Source organism: Drosophila bipectinata, chromosome XL, assembly GCF_030179905.1.
Source record: "Drosophila bipectinata strain 14024-0381.07 chromosome XL, DbipHiC1v2, whole genome shotgun sequence".
Taxonomy (NCBI): Eukaryota; Metazoa; Arthropoda; class Insecta; order Diptera; family Drosophilidae; genus Drosophila; species Drosophila bipectinata.
In genome coordinates this window covers 13,268,841-13,287,132 of record NC_091734.1, presented here as the reverse complement: position 1 = coordinate 13,287,132, position 18,292 = coordinate 13,268,841, and the positions used below count along the sequence as shown (strand labels likewise).

Below are 18,292 nucleotides of genomic sequence, written 5' to 3'. Positions count from 1 at the left end.
TATATATCTTCTAAGATGTATCAAAAATCTTCTGTAAAATGAGCCAAATGATTTATTTTCTGATAAATACTATTATACCATAGATCTAATCCATCTATAAGTGGCATCTATCTTATCAAGTATCTATAAAATAGATAGAATTATAGATATCAAGTATCTATGTATAAATAAGTAATCTATAATCTTTAAGTAATTTAAGAGATGTAAGTATGTAGGTGTAGTGTTGGTAATATAGTTATGTTTATAACTATGTTATGTTTTTTGTATAATTTGTATTAAATTTGTTTCTGTTTTCAAAACTAGGAAAATATTTTTAAGGTTTAAAGCTAAAAAATGTTGGCTTTTAAAGCTTAAAAACTCGTTAAAGAAAGGAGGTTTTTGAAAAAAGCTATTCAAAAAATAGATAAAGTATATTATAAGCCCCTAAAACGAAGAGGATGTTTCTTAACAATGTTTCTCATTTTTTAAAATAATATTTCTAATAGCAACTTTAAGTAAAGATTTTAAGCCTAAACCAAACCATAAATTAAGCTAAAAAAAAAGCTTTAAAATTTTAAAAATAATTCCCAAAATGGCCAACAGAACCCTCCTTTAGGAAAGTGTATTCCAAAACACATATATAGTACCACAAAACGCATTTTGGCCAAAAAGGCAAACTTTTGTTTGTGTGTGTGTTGGCCACAATTATCAACGGAAAAGCCCAAAAAAAAAACCATAGTATGAGAGTAAAAGAGAAAGACACAAAGAGAGAGTGAGAAAGAAGAAGGAAATTGGAGGTAAAAACATGTGAAAATTTGATTAAAAAGTAGCTTCAAGGTAATTGCCAGGCGAAATGCCGCCAGACAACTGTTCCTCCACCTCTGCCACCTCTGCGAAAACTAAAAAGTTCACTCTAAAGTGACATCTAGAGGAATATATGTATGCATATCTAAGAATCTGTAAAATTTGGAAAAAAAAAAATCTGAAAATCTGGAAATCTGGTCTGGTCTGATGGTGGTATGTGGGTCTCTAGAGCAAGTGCAAAGCAATTGACGCCACACGACTATAGTACTACTATAGGACGGCAAGACTGTAAAATGCTATGAGAAGTAATCCAGAAAATCCGCAATCCGCTCCTACGGCCGAGAACGATTACACGATTACCCGTCAATCATCATTGTGCCAAGACTTGAGATATATATCTATCCAGTGATATATATATATATGGATATACATATATGTTTGTTTAGATGGGACCGATCCGGATGCCACAACCCAGCTGTTGGGCGACTAGAAACCTTCCTTATATCTTCTGAGTTTTAGTTTTTTTTTTGAGATTCCAATGTAGGAACTCAGCAGGAAATATTTATCGCGCATTTTGCATTTTTTGCACAATCTGCTTGTCTTAATTAAACTGCAAGTATTTTTGCTTTTTTTTTGTTTTGTCTTTTGATTTAATTAGTTTTTCCAGACAAGTATCTTGTTCTAGTGGATTTATTTCAAAAGATATATATTATAGTCTGACCAAAGCCAAACAAATAATTCAATTTAGCTCTGGCTTTGGCCTCTGGCCTTTTTTTTTCTGTTGAACTCTGGCACCTGTGGGTGGCACTAACAATGACAAGGAAATTACATTTCCACAAAACAATAAACAGATGGAAAAAGGGGGAAATAAATAAAAGAATATATAAATATATATATCCCAGAGATATTTTTTAGAGGAGATGGCTTTTCACTGACACCTGCTTGAGCTTTGATAGCTGACTATCTGAATGGTTAATATTTATGTTTTGTTTTGTTAAACAAAACTCATTTAAATGTTGAAGCCACTCCAAGGTTGGACACGTCCAGCAGCAAGGGGAAAGAAAAATGTCCATACATATAGAGAGGCACGCTTGGCGACTGTTGATCCTGGGCGCTTTGATGTCCTGCCACCCTGCCACACTGCCACATCATTTGTGGATGCCGCTCACGTTTTGGCAATTTCTCATAAAACAAACGACCATTAACGCCTTTAAGTTGTCGGCAGCATATCTGCCTCATGCCACACCCCCTCTTGCCCCCTACCACCCACTTTATGATTCTTCTCTGACATGGCTGAGAGTTGAGACTTGAGGCTTCTGGCTTCTGGCGCCTGGCTGGTTGACTTGGTTCGTGCCTCATATTAAGTTGTCAGGACAAGAGCTGGTCCTTTCAAAAAAAAAAAAAAAATCATAAAACCACAAAAAAGAATGTATATACATCTCCCAGGAAGTGCAGTTACTTTGTTGTTGCCATTCCTAAGCCCCGTTTAATGGCCAGATTTTTTGGTTGCACTTCAAAAAATAATGTTATTTTAAAGATCTAAGAACTAGAGATCTAATCTTAGAGAATATTTCTATAATAATGTCCATAATAAAGGTTTAAAAACTATTAAACATTTTTGGTTTTTTAAAGAACCTTTTCCTAATAACTAGAACTCACTAAAACCTCAATTTTTCAAGGAAGTAGTCTTTAGAAGTTTTATATCTTTAATATTTTTATTATTTATAGAGTTGAAAAATATAGTATTAGTCTCTCAGATAACACTTTCTTTCAAAATACCTCTCAAAATGGCTTAAATGAATTTCTCTCGCTGTTAAACAAACGAGTGACGAGTATCTAAGACCGAGGTAGCTAGGATAGATAGAGGGATAGATAGACAGGAGATCTACATAGTTACTTTAAGTATTATATCTAAAATATCATTCAAATATATACTATATAGAGCTAAATAATTTACTATTACTATTTAATTTTCTATTTATATTTCTATTTCTTTTCTATTTATATAACTCTTAACTTTTTCTAATAAAAAATATCCCCAAAAACTCCCTTTTATTTACCTCTCGCTGTAAAACAAACGAGCGACGAGTATCTAAGAAAGAAAAAGCAGGGAAACTAGCTACATACAATACAATATTTATAAAATATTTTAAAAATATTTTACAATATTTTAAAAATAAAAAAGTTAGGTAATAAAATAGTAGTTCTCTTTCCAATAACTCTTTCCTCTTTGTTTATCCAAATCCCTCTAAAAGCTCCCTTTAATTTCTCTCGCTGTAAAACAAACGAGTGACGAGTGCCTAGGACAACGGATTGCAGGGAAACTATCGATGCAGCCTCCTTTCGAAAGAACAATGTTACCACTGCCACACCACCACCATCATCATCATCATCGCCAAACCACTGACACAACAAAGCCAATTTGCGTGCGTAATTTGTGGCACTTAGAAGCTACGTGACAATGATGAGGAGAACCAACGAAGGTCCTGCCACTTTTTTCAGGTGCCTTTGCCTGTCATTTGTCTGCATTAGTGGTGCCCCCCAAAAAGAAAATACAAGAAATATATTAAAAATAAAAGAAAAGAACAAGCCATCATGATACTTCATCAATTTGCATTAAAAACATAGCCACACCCACCATCTCAATCCACCTGAGCAATAATTAAGATTCCTAATTAACTAACAAATATTTCAATTATTAATAGCCTTCATTAAAAATTATGAAAAAATGTTCAACATTTTAAAAATTATAGTTTTTAACACTCGATATTATTTTATTTTTGGGAATATTTTCAGGGCTAGTGTATTACGATGATGGTGTTGGCAGGTTTTATGAGCCATGTTTTTGTATAATTTTTATGATTCACACAAAAACATACACACCAAAAATTTCTGTAATAATCTCAACAATTCTAAGCCATTATAACCCCTTTGGGTTTTTCGGGTATCAAATTTTATAGCCACGTGCTCTGGTATGTATTTTTAGTGATGACTTCAAAGCCAAGTATAAGTATAAGTGACAGAAGATCAACTTCCAGCAGCAACTGATTCTTGCTTTTATTTTGACAACTCAATTATTTATTTTTGTGTGTTTGTTTATTTTTTTTAAAGATGTTTCCAATTTGTTGATTGTCAGTTATTTGTTTTAATTAAAATGAATTGCTTTTATTTATTCATTTCCAGTGAGAGCGAAAGACTCTGCCACACATGGAAGTCGAACAGAATTTCCTCTGCCACACTCTGGCTATCGTTTTTAGTTTAAAGTTCCCGATGGCCTCAATAATTTTTCATATATATGTATATATATTGTATAGTTTTTGTTTTTGTAGCTGATTATGAAAGAATCGGGCGAAATGTTCGGACCTCCCCCCCCACCCAACACATGTATTTCTGTATGATTTTGGATTGCTTTTAGTTTTCAGGCTTTTCAGTTTTCAGTTTGAGGAAGTGAATTTCGATTTTCAATGACTTGAACTTCTATAAAAAGCATTTACGCAATTTCTTCATCGGCTTTTCATTCTGCTCTGGCGCTCTGCTTTGTTGCTATTATTTATAGTAGTCCCACTGCCTGATAACACTCGGCCCACAGCGATACTCCGCGACTTTACTACCCGAGGTGCCTCCCAACCCCGCCGCAGCCCACACCACTCCACGCAGCCCCGCTCTCCGTCCCGCCTATTGATAGCGATTTATTGAATGAATATTAATTAATAGCCCGCCAGGGCCATGAATCAAGTAACTCCGGCCAGTTCTTGTCACTTAAAGTCCAGTAAAGAGAGTAATGGTAGGAGAAATATTCTTAAAAAATCGAAGAAAAATATTTCGATCTCAGATTTTGATGCAGAATGATGGGAAATCGATATAGAAAGCGTTTAAGGTACTCCGCTTGAGAATCGGATGAGAATTAGGAAAGATACAGCCATCGCAGTGGGCCCTATAGGGGAAACCCCATTTTCAAGGGGTCCCATCAGGAAAAATGGACAAAAAATCTAAAAAATATTTCGATCACAGATTTTGATGCAGAATGGCGGAGAATCGATATAGAAATCGTTTAAGGTACTCCGATTGAGAATCGGATCAGAAATGGGGAAGATATGGACATCCCTCTGGGCCCTATAAGGAAAAACCCCATTTTCAAGGGGTCCCATCAGGAAAAATGGACAAAAAATCTAAAATATATTTCGATCTCAGATTTTGATGCAGAATGATGGAGAATCGATATAGAAATCGTTTAAGGTACTCCGCTCGAGAATCGGATAAGAATTGGGGAAGATATGGACATCGCAGTGGGCCCTATAGGGAAAAACCCCATTTTCAAGGGGTCCCATCAGGAAAAATGGACAAATAATTTTAAAAATATTTCGATCCTAGATTTTGATGCAGAATGGCGGAGAATCAATCCAGAAATCGTTTAAGGTACTCCGCTCGAGAATCGGATCGGAATTGGGGAAGATATAGAGGAGAACCCCACTATCAGGAAGCCCCCAAGGAGGACAGAGATGACCCTCCCTGGGAAGCTGGAAATTAGCTTCCTTTTCTAATTAAGAGATGGGTTTCGCGGATGGGATGTTTATTTTGGGATCCTTGGCGGGTTAATGAGGCCTACGCCCCGAGATGCTTAGTGCTCCTTGGCCGGCGTGGCAGCTCCTTCGCCAGCCGAGGAGCTCCTCATTTTTTGGCTCTCACTTGCCGGGTGAAACCTGAGCTCAATTAGAAACGGCAAGTTCAGAGCCCCGACCCGACCGCCCGGCAGTCGGGAAATATTTTTGGCTTCCTGTTGCCAGTTGGTTGGTTTGTTGGATGGATAGATGGATGGATGGTTGGTTGGAGAGCTTCGACAACAATTTCATTTGACCAACAAAAATGAAAACAACAATATGTGGCAGGAAGGTGAGGCAAGTGAGCCAGGCAGCCAGGCAGCCTCTGCAAATATCAGTTAAAGTTTCTGTGTCGGCAGTACATTTTTGCGGCCACGTGTGTTTTCAGTTTTAATTTATCTAAACTTTTGCAAGTTTTGACTGTCTGCTACCTCCTAAGAGGTAGCCTCCCTCCCTCGCAGCAATTTGCAATCTGACCTTTTAACCCTTTTTGTGTGAAAAACAGACACAGACGATGGCTGCGACCTTGTAACCACAGCAACAGAACCAGCAGTCTGAAATGGTTGATGAAAGGCTTTGGAACGGGGTTGGGAAGAGGTTAGCGTTCCTTTTTCGAGAGAAAATGCAGCCAGATTGTTGGAAAAATCTCAATCCATCATCATTTGTTGGCATTTAAATGCCACTATTCAAGTGAATAACTATAATTATGCAGATGCCTAAAGATTAATGGTCAAGAGATGGGGATGCAACAGGTTTTCAAGCAAAGAACACTGATATCTTTGGCATACTTTGTAGGACAAATATTAAAAAAATATTTAATAAATACATATATTCAACCTGGATAATGTTTATCTTGTCCAAGGTTCTGTAAAGATGTAGATTTCAAGAATAAGTTTATCTAATGGACAGTTTAGCGGACAACTCGTTATAGTATAGACTACAGCGAGTAACGAGTAGTGAGTTATAGAAGATAACTCATTTCGACAGTCACCTCAAGGAGGTGAGCTGACAATTATTCTCGGTAGCTTATCGACTGTCCGAAAAGTCAGAAAATCATAAAAAAACAGCCCAGCCATTCTGCACGCCAGTGAGTCAACTGAGGACATTTTTTCAAACATCAGTCACCAGACTTGAGGAGCAGAACTGTGTCATTTGCATTCAAGCTAAAAAAAAAAATACATTACCTCACAGCTCCACTACCCATAGAGCTGGAAGTTATAAGTAGTAATAGTATGATGTCATAGATCTCGTCATGGTTGTAAAAATAAATCATTTTCGCCACTGGCGCTTATAAGTGCAATACTCCAATCACTATCATTGCCGAAAAATCTTCCATGCGGCCATTTATCAAAGTTCGACCATCAAGATGTTAACATCAAAATTACATAGTCATAAAAAAATATAAAAAAAAATAATATAAAAAAAAAGAAACTAAATTCAAGCCCAAGGAGCAACAAACCGGTGGACCAACTTTTGTGCAAGAGGCTTACTTTATATCCCTCCACCCACTATATCAATGCCCCTGGCGCTCTATAGGTGGTTCGGTGGTGCAGTGGTGCGGTGGTTTTGGTGGCTGGCTTGGAGCGTGTTTAATTGCGTGCAATTTGTTTTAGCGACTCCGCGGCGGCTACTAAGAGCCAGACACCTGACACACTGCAGCCTGGCCGGGAATGAACTTGCTTGGAAGTCAGAGATTGTTATTTAATTAGTTGGTGCTTAGATTTTGGTTAAAAGTTAATACTTAAAGGGTCAAGAAAGGGGTTTAGACTAGTAGGGGCTTCTTTCTAAATTTAGTACTTTATTCTTTATTCTATATTATATTTTACTTACTATATTAGTAGTTTTTATTGATATAGTTCTCTTAAAAGCATAATGTTTCTTAGAAGAAGAAAAGTTTTCTTGGAAATAAAAATATATTAGAACCTCTAAAGCTTCTTAATACGATCTAAGATATATAATCCTAACCTTTAAGATTTAAATTCTTAAAAATAACAGTCTCTTTAATTAGAAAAGTTAGACTATTATTACCTATACACACTTTTATAACTCTTCTCTCAACAATTAATCTTTAAAATCCCTCAAGATATAGTCCCCACTGTACTGTCGTCTCTATGTGGGCCAGGCTATATGTTACAGCCACTCACAATGGCAGAGGGTCGTATGAACATTTTCGGTTTTGCATTTCAGTAACTCATTAGGCACGCACAGACAGACGAGCGACGAGCGGCGAGAGGCGAGTGACGAGTGACGAATGCAACGATGACGAAGCCAAAACTTGTAGGTCAGCTTTGGGCGAGACAGCTTCACAGTTCAGTCGCTTCTTTTAAGCTTTATTGCCTTTAATTCAATACTCTACCAAAAAAAAAAAGATATTAAATAAAATATAAACCCTAACCTTTGTTAATTACAAGTTAAGGCTTCTTCGCAAACTGAAAACCCAACAATTAGAGTATATAATAGTCAACTGTTATTACATTTCCTGATTGTTTGTTGTGTGTTTTGTCGTTTTGTTACTTTTGGACTTTAAACTTAATTACCTTAGCAACTGAAAAAGCAGTCGACACTACACACTACCGACTACCGACTAGCCAGCAGAAGCACCAACAAATCACTCTTTATTTTTTTTTATTTTATTTTTCATTTTGTGTGACCAACTTCCTTATGCATGCACGTGTGCCATTAATGCTTCGATGCTTCCATTTAGAAATAATATTTATGACGAAGGCGGTCTAGCAATTAAAAATTTAAGAAGTTTTCGATTTTTTTTTTTAATATTTAAATTGGTAAGAGAGAGAGAAAGAGAGACCAAGGCAGAGCTACCTATTTTTCTGTATTTTTTCTGGGCCTGGCTATATCTATAAATCAAATATTGACGTAGCCCGGCCGGTTAACTTATCATATCGTATCGTATGCGGCACACCGACCTCGGTCTCGGATCGGGCTTATCGCCTTACCCAGATATTACCTCATCACACCTAATCGGCCAAAAGCATTAAAGCCATGGGCCAAGAGTATCAATCAGATTGCCTCCAAAACTGAAATACATTTCAGGCCTACCAAGTGGCTCCTTCTCAAGGCTCTCAAGATCTTATAGAATTTATGGTTATTTTTTATTTTTATTTTTTTTTTTGCATAAAAGTATGCAAAAGGCGTCGCTGAGGAACTGTCTTGGAAGCGGCATAAATTATCTGGCCAAGTCTGGAAGACAGTATCTCTCTGTCTGAGGGCTCTGAGCATTTGCGACGTGTTTGGCGCACCAAGTGGGCGCGGTCCGATATGCAAAGCACGTTGCCCGATCTGAGTCCCCCCCACCCCCTTTGAGTTTCTATAGACTCTATAAGGTATATGATCCCGATGCCCAAACCCAAATGTTTCAAGTCTGCATTTGGGGGATCATAATGACACTAATGTGGATCAGATAAGAGCCGACTTTTCTGAGAAAAAAAAATTAAAGAGGAAATCGAGGTGTCATTTATGGCTTTTGGAAGGAAAGTTTTTCTTGATTTTTTTTTTCGGTGGAATAATAGTTCCTCTTTATAAGGCCCGCAGTGCAGTCGAGTTGCTAACCAAACTAACCTCTCTATATAGTATTCTCTACCTATATCGGTTGAAATAAGAATGAGCTTCATTATTTGAGACAAAGCTGAGACAAACAAGGCACCTGAAGGCACCTGGTTGACCTCAAGTGTGTGGCATCCACAAAACACAAAAAGCCAACCTGCAACAAAGGTAACCTCTGCCTCTGCCACACACACACACACACTATCAGTGGATGCAGTTGTCATCAAGTGCAACGTCATCCTGCTTATTAAAGGTATTAGACACCGACACAATGCGACTGCCACTGCCACTGCGAATGCGAAAGGGAAAAGCCCTTCTTGCCCCTAAGTTCGGTTCGGTTCTGTGTGCCACACAGTGCCCAGAGAATGCCACAGAGAGTGCCACACTAGACAACAAGTAAACGTAATTACAGCCCAGCCGCTGCCTCAGTCGCCGTCGCAGTCGCTGCTTCAGTCTCGGCCTCAGTCTCAGTGGCTTGTCTTAAAAATCTCTAAAGATTTTCACTTAAAAAAAATCATGAAGGCAAAAAATATTAATACTTTTTAAGGAGGTTTTTGAAATAGGTGTGGTTTTAAATTAGTTTTTTTAAATATTAAAATATTAAATATTTAACAAACATAATTTAATACAATAATTTAAAGATTTGAGGTCTTTAAAGACTTTTTAGAAAAGGTTTTTAAACCATTTATTGAGTCCTAAGTTCTTAAGTAACTAGGTTCTACTCTAGTAAGTTATATTCTTCAAAAAGCCATTTTCTTAAGTTTTTAAAACCGTTTTCTAAACTGGCTTTTAATTTCTTTTAAAAATTACTAAAACTACTAAAAATGTGTGAACTAATATCCTAAAAAAACCTCATTAATTGGTAAGATAGTTTAGAAACAAAATTCCTTCCAAAACTTCTTAAAAAGTTACTAAAAATGTGAAAATACTCTACGAAAAATATTTAGAAACAAGATTCCTTCCAAACCTCCTAAAAAATTGCTTCAAAATGTTAAAAATACTCTCCTAAAGAAACCTTATTAATTTCTTTAAAATATAAGAAACAATATTCTTTCAAAAACTATTTAAAAAAGTCTTCTATATATTGTCAAAATAAAGTTTTTCTAAGTTCGAAAAATGTTTGAAAAAGAAACTTTAAAGTATTCTTCATCTCAAGGCCCATTTTTACTTTAAAAAAATCTTAAAAAATAATAAAAGGAAGCTTAAAAAAATATCTTTTATTAAAATTTCAAAAATCTGTTATTCCCTTTCAAGAACCATAAATTTCTCTCAGTGCCCTTCTCAGTTGTTGTGGCTGTAGGCCTTCTACTCTTTGTCACAAAAATGAAAAAAAAAGGCAGGAGGCAACCTCTTGACTGTGCGGCTTGTTGATTTCTTCTTCTCTTCTTGACTGGGGGACAGGTGAGGGGGAGGTAAGTATGAGGGGCATATACCAGAAGGGTTATATGGAGAGGAGACCTACAACGACAACAACGCTGCGACTCGCCTTGCTGCACATTTAACGCGGCAACCAAACAACAAAAAAAAAATTATGACTTCTTCTATGATTCCAACACTTGAACTGCATTAGCGTAAGCTGCGACACACCTACAACAACAACAACAATAACAACAACAACAAAAAATCAGGTATACATTTAGTAGGTATATATCGTATATGTATGTCAGTATGTACAGCCCCATCCATCATAACTGGGTCCGCAAGTCAAAAATGCCAGCTGACAATACATCAATGGCTGTCAAACTGTCGATGAGTTCCGATGAGTGTTTGGAGCCGCCTGTCTCACCTGGAAGGTTAACATATATCCATGTATATATATCATAAACCTGGCAGTAACATTAACACCACACAGTTCTATGACCTAAAGAAAAAATTAATTTTTCAGCCAACAAGTTGTAGGAAAAACATTTATTAAAAAAAAAAAACGTGTTTTTTTATGCAAATTTCGAAGAAAAAAGGTTTCAAGTAACTACTGCTTGGAGTAATTAGTATTTTCGAGGTTGAGTAGTCATCACAAATATGGAAATCATAAAAAAAGAACTACATTTGTGGGAAATTATGTAAAAAAAAAACTCCAAAACGTTTAGAACTCTTAAGATTTATAAGAGTCTCTGTTTTTAAGAAAGGGGAGGATTATGTTTCTGTTTCTATCTTTAGGGGAGGATTATGTTTAAAAAATATTAAGTTTTTCAGTTTCGAACTCTTTTTTAAGAAAAGTAGTTCTTTACTTTAAGTAATCTCTTTTTTCTTAAGAAATGTATCTTTTTTTTCCCCCAAAAATGTATCTGTCTATTTATTTTCTGTCCATCCATCGCTGTATCTACTTTTTACATCTTGTTACCTCCTTGTTTGAGAGTTGAAGAGCCAAGGTCAAGTTACTCGGGTTTTTAGCCAAGAAAAAAAATAAAGAAATAAAAATAGATCAAAAAAAAAAAGAAGTCACAGCCTGTCTGAAGTTTATTTTGTTTTGGGCTATTTCTATTATTTTTTTTTTATATATTTATTTTTTGGCGGCACGTTTCATTTGTTGCCAACAGCAGAAGCTGGAAAAAAATAAAAACAACAACTCTGAACACAAAACAGGAAATAAATCAAGTTTGGTCAAAAGTCCAAGTCGAAGTCGATGCGACCGAGCCGGCCCGGGCTGGGGCGACAGCGACAAATATTTGTCTTTTGACAGCTAATGGGCTCATTTAGAGATCGCCAGAAATCGGTGGATATATATGTAGGTAGGTGTCTGTATATAGCCGGTCTAACCAAGCGTCAAGCAGTCTGTTTACCTTTCAGCTTGTGGCTCTCGAATCGAAATGGAAATAGGTTTTTTTTTGGCAAATCACACACATACCTAAAAAAAAATAAGAGAAGAAAAAAAATTAAGACAGTTGTTAATTGAATTATTAATGCATAAATCAATAATAAGAATGAGTCTAAGACTTGTTTCTAATGTGGCTTAAAATTTCTTTAAAAATATCTTTAAGTAACTTTATCCTGAGATCATTTACCTTAAAAAAAAAAAACTAGAAAAATTATTGGATCAGCTGATACCCGAAAACCGAAACCTAAACCCAAACCGTATACCGAAAACCGATCCCCCATCCCAGAAGCTAATGAACTTGGCCAGAAAGTGCTGATCTTGTTTAAAAATAAACAGAAAACGGCATAATTTTCCTGCATTCTGATACCTCACTGACTGACTGCAAAAAAAGAGTCAAGTTTTAAAAGGGAATTGGAGGCCTGTGGCATTTTTTAGGGGCTTAGTCAGTACTATAGAGTACTATAACTAGTTCCACTGCCAAATAATAATCATCATAAACTGTGGCAGCTTCTGCTTTCGGCCAAGAGAACCGGTTATGGCCCAGAGAAGTGACAATCTCACACACACGATTCTGTATTTTTTTTCGGTCATGCAAATGTCAGTGGGATTATGCATTCAATTAAGATAGAGTCTCTTGAAGTTACTGATATTTTTTGTATATATATAATATCATGGTATATATATATTCGACTTGTTGAATAGTTGGCCCGATTCCTTTTCGCCCTCATCCATATCAGTTAGTGGAGTAGACGTTATCAACTTGGCAACAACATCATGAGCATGAAACTGCAGCAACAACGAAAAACTATGCCACCTTGTATGTGATTCTATATCTTATCTGTTATTCAGGCTTTTTTCTTTTTTCCTTTCTCCTTTCCAGATATAGTACTTGTGGCTTACACATGCGACTCTTAACTTGACGGGCTTTTAAAAAAAAAATACATATTTCTTTAATTGACTTCTTCCACTGGGAGTAGTAGTGACGGCAATTAGCCGAATACTTTTGGGCCTTTTTTGTCTTTTGTCTACAGAAAACTACAAAACAAATTCGATGAAATATCAATAAAGTAGCTGACACGCTGAAATAATATATTTAATGATAAATACATAAATATTTTCGAAGCCCAAAAATTTCGAACCTCGCACCCCCAAACACACTTTAATTATGTCATATTATTGGCTTTTCGAGTTACGATTGCGATTAGGTTATCGTTTTGGGGTATATGCTCTCAAGATCATAATTATATGACCTAATTGAATTTATGGTTGTAATCTCTAAATGATTCATGGGTTTCCTTTTTTGGTGTAACTTTAAAGGGAGTACGTCTAAGGAGATCTAGGGATTTCATCTTTATTCTAGAAGCTGCTTGAGGTTCTTGAGGTTGAGGTACTACATTACTCTTTATAAGATCTCATGTACTGGGTACTCCAACGAATAGAACCAGGTATTATATCTCTAAACGATACATCACTCTTTAATAAATAATAATTCAATAATAATAATTTTAAAAATAAGTCTTGGAAGTATGCTTCAATCCTTATAGAAGTTGGTGGAATGAGTATTAGTACCGGGTATCATTTAATCAAGTACCGGGTATTAAATACACGCAGAACAGGATATTACATAGCTAGAAATACCTTTTTTGAAACCATAACTTACTTTAATATGTTGTATACAACTATAGAAACTTTAAAAGCATTTTTAAGGGTGGAAGTACTGGATATCATATACCAAATACCTTCAAATGTCGGGCAGTACCGAAGAAGCTTTCTATAAGTTTTTAATAAATTTTTGATAAAGATTTAAATAGAGAAGAGGACATATGTACTTCCTATAGATTAGATAAATTTATAGGAAACTTTAATAGGAACTATAGATCTATAGGAAGATCTATTTCTACTATAGAAATAGGAAGTTAATAGGAACTGTTATAAGTATCAGTACCAGGTATCATATTCTACACAATATCCTAGCCACATGGATCATATTCTAAGTAGCGGATATTATAAAAACTTTAATAAGGAACTTTGTAGAAGCTACATTGGGAAATACCGGGTATTAGTAAGGGTATAGTAAGTAATGATATCCTACAGGGATGTAACGGGTATCAGACACTATAAAAGCTCGGTTTTAGTTCTTAAGAAAGAAAGAATAAGGAATGGGCAGTATAACCTACTCCTTATAGAGAAGAGAAGTATAAAACCAGCTTTAAAAAGCAAAATAGAACCTACACAGGGTAGTACCGGGTATCTTATACAAAATACAGGATATTATACAGAGAAGTACCGGGTATCACATACTTAAGAAGCCATAAGTTAGTTTTTAAATAGTTATAAAATGAATGAGAAAGCCTTATCTGTAATATTTTAACTGAAACCCGGCTAGCATGATGATAAGAGTACCAGGTATCATATATCCATACAAATAACCCCCTCTCTAAAGCTCCCAAAAGAAGTGTCATAAGAGTATTAAGCCACTGAGATACCCCGAAAATTCCACTACAAAGGCCATGACAAATGCTTCCAACATTTATTCCGATTCCAATAAAATCAGCATCGCGATCGAATCGCGTTGAAAATCAAAGTGTTTGTCATGCTTTTTTGTTGCTTTTTTGTTGCTTTTTTGTTGCTTTTCGGTGTGTGGCTCGAAGCGTTTTTTAAGCATAAATATATGCAGGTCGCGTAAGGCAATGGCAAATTAAGGAATTTGCATAATTATGCATCAATTTTGGAGATTTTTTTTTTTTTTCGTTTCTTTGGCTTGTTTGATTGCTGCTTTTATGCTTTGTTTACTAATTAATTGGCTCGACTTGATCACAGTTTGGCAAGTACTTTGATTATAAGTTTGAAATTAATTCGAGACGCACTGACTCAACAATTAGGGATCTCGCCATCAATTAATACAAATTGAAATGATGTGAAATAACCAATAAAATTTTGCTTTTCTGCCTGCCTCCTTTTAATTTATTTTAATTCCAGAGAACGCCTCCCCAACAACCACTTGGGTCGTCATGCTCCAAATGATGAAGCTGATGATGATGATGATGATGCAACTTCAGGGGCCCAGATGCCACATGGATCAGAAGGCATTTTTTAATTTCCCGAAAAAATAAAAATCGACAAAAAGTGAGGACCCGCTGATGTCATCTGATATAAAGTTTAATAATTTCAAAAGCCCATCCCATTGATATTTCATTAACGATTAGAGACCGAAAGAATCTTTATTACAAAATCACTGATTGGTGATCTGTAATTGAAAGTCAATTCCAACAATCGTAGACCAGTTTATAGTCTAATTTCTATTCGTTGTATGATCTCCTTAATAGTTTCTTTGAATAACGAATGAGAAGACCAATCCCCAAAAAAATCCCTCTAGAATACTAAACTCATTCGCTTTATTAGAAAATTTGAAATGCAATTTTTTCGAAAACAAAACTACTTTATGGCGTCATTTAAGTTGAAAATGTTGCTGCCGTTTTAAGTTCTTTTGTTTGCTAGTTGGGATGATGACACAAGATATATATATTAAATATAGTTCTATGTATATATAGACTACACCCACACTGGGTCATTTAGTCAGTGAAGTCCCCCCTTCTACTGCATTTTGCAATAATTCAGTAGGAAAAAAAAATTGCGACAGTTTAGGAATTTTAAGAAATAATTTTAATGGGTGGTTGGGTGGCTATTTTCAACATTTACGCAATGCAATAGCCAAACAATAATTGTTCATATGCCAGCTCACTCTCTATACATATATCTAAGGTCTGTATGTATGTATATATACTCTGATATATAGTCATTTCACAGACGCGACATGCAAATATTAAATTACAAAAAAAAAAAAAAAGACACAAGGGGCTGTCGAAGTGAGAAATGAAAAGTGAGGCTGAGAAATTGGTTTACACTACATTTGCTTTTGGCCAGCTGGCACTACAACAACAATATCTTTCATAAAAAAAAACTTCATTTAGGAATTATTTTACATTGTTTAGTCTATGAGGCAAAAATATGGAAATGGATCATCGGGATATATTGCCAAGAATTCCACCTGTCTTGAAACCAAATCATCATCATCGAGAGTGGAATGAACCCTACTGAAGACTGAATGAAAACCGAGAGCTAACAGGAAGGGGGGTGTGCCATTCAAAAGGGTTTCCATTTTCATATTTTCTTAATCATCGAACTAGAAGTCTCACAAAGTTGCACATTTCATCAGCTTTTCTTCAGCAAACTAGCTATTGGAGAGGGTTCTTCAAAAGGTTTTTAATTACGGGATTATACTTTTTTTAAGAGCTACTAGATAGCTATAATTAAAAATGATTAAGGCTCTATAAAGATTCTATAGATAGACTCTCTTTACCCTGAAGATCATAATTTGAGGAATATTCAAAAAAAAAAGAAGAGAAAAGATGTAATTTCTTGAGGGTTTGGAACCTTACTCTTCTGGGCTTACTATTACTTTAGTATTAAAGGCTATTACTATGCGAAAAATTAACAAAAGATTCTTAAATTAAATAAATATTGAAAAATATGAATAATATAAACCCTATGGATAGTTTCGAACTCCAACAGGCTTATCATTGTTACCATAACGTTGTTATAATTTAAAAACAACACAAGAAAAAATGGAAAATTTATATGTTCGGGGGGGTTTCTAGCCTTTTCTATCAAGACTTAAACGTATTTACGTATTTAAATTAGCATTTAATTATTTTAGTATTATTCCTACAAGAAAAATGTATTGAAAAATCGATATTTTTGAAATTTACGATTAATTTGAAAAAATAAATAAATAAAACTCCTCTAGAGGGTTTCGAACCACAACCTAACATACTAACTACTATACTTTATTGCTACTTTAGTTACTATAAAGGTACTAGAATTAAAATTATAAAAAAAATCGTTTTAAAAAAAAGTTATAAAGAAAAATAATAATTTCTTGATGGATAATTTCGAACCTTAACCCTTTAGAGTTTAGACTTGATGCTATCTAAGTATTACAAACCCCTAGTCTATGAATAATAAACAAAATACAAAATATTCTGCTTCTTTAGACCATTATTCTAGCCAATCTTTAAGACTTTATACATATATAAGCTAATACAACCCCTTTTTTTAGAGTATCGAACCCTACCCTAATACCAGACTTTCCTCTGCCATCTCTCTTAAACTTCAAATGGGATTTTGTTTTTGTGTTTTTTGGTGTCTCTGGTAATCTTGTGGCCGTCTATTTATAAATGTTTGCTTCATCTCCGACGAATTCCCGATACCGATATAACCAAACTGCATGGCGAGACTACGTCACTATTTGGACGCGGGCCAGGGTGGAATGGAAGCCGGATCGCCACCGAATAGCCCGGGGTCAGATGCACCCATCGCCCCATCGACTAATGACTAATGACTCGAATGGAGGTGGAGGTGGAGGCCAGCCCGGAAGTGATGGGGCGCAGGCCCTATAGGCCAGGCCAATTGACAAAACCAGGCACTTGAGTTGGACACCTCCACACCTCCATCCAGAGAGTTTTAAGTGTGCCAGTTTTGGCTCCCCGTCCACCTGCTCCTCCAACCCTCCTCTGTCTGAACTTGAGCTCAAGTGGGTGATTTTTTTTTCAGAGAGGAGTGGGGGGGGGGGGCGGTTGGACCTCAGCCTCAGTGAAAAATATTTAAACAAATGCTCGCATGACTCTTCCACAGAAAAAATTGCATGTGATCGCGTCTCTCACTTGTTTTGAGAAATGCGAATGTATAAGATACACAAATACAGATACAGATACAGATACATATCCCCCAGATACTGGCCCCTACCCCCATCACATGTGTGATCCGAGGGTCCAACATCTTGTGTCCATATGTTGCACAAACAAACAAAAAATCGAGAAACAGCGAGAAAAAAACAAGAAGAACGAAGACCACGAAGACATCGTTACTCGTCCAAAGGGAATGTGCCAACAAACGCATCTTCTACACAACAACAACAACAATAATAACAACAAAAAAATCCCCAATTTTTTTTTTTTTTTGAAAAACAACAAAAGCTGCGAAATGATTTTTCTTTTTTTGGGGAGACTGGGGACTGGGGACTGGGTGTTGATGATGCAAATATTTTGACAGTTTGTTTGACAGGCAAGTGGCAGGGCCAGCAGCCAGCAGCCATCAGCCAATCTCAGCGAGATGTAACCCATATGATCTCCTACTCCCTCCTCTTAAGACATATTATAACATCTGGATATGGGGATGTGTAATATTTAAGTTGTTTACAAAAAAACGTAATATTCATACTCATAAGTTATCTACCCTGTCAGTTATAAGTGTATATCCTTCTTGAAAGTATTTTCTTTTTTCAATATATATACGATATAGTGTAGAACCGATAAGAACCTCGGTGGATACTGGCCAGTTGATATATACGGCGACACAATTCAAATTTGGCCTCATTTACGCAACTTCCGATGTGATAATAAATGAACCAGATCCAGCAATAAACAAGAGAGACCTCCAGAACCAGATCCCTCTAGTGTCTAAAAAAACATGTGCT

At 35.8% G+C, this 18,292-nt stretch overlaps 1 protein-coding gene across 21 annotated transcripts in view; it reads right to left on the bottom strand.

Moving 5' to 3' along the window:
• trol (terribly reduced optic lobes) overlaps window positions 1-18,292 on the bottom strand; it is a 79,903-nt gene that overhangs the window by 59,723 nt on the left and 1,888 nt on the right. The gene's annotated exons all lie outside the window — the stretch shown is intronic.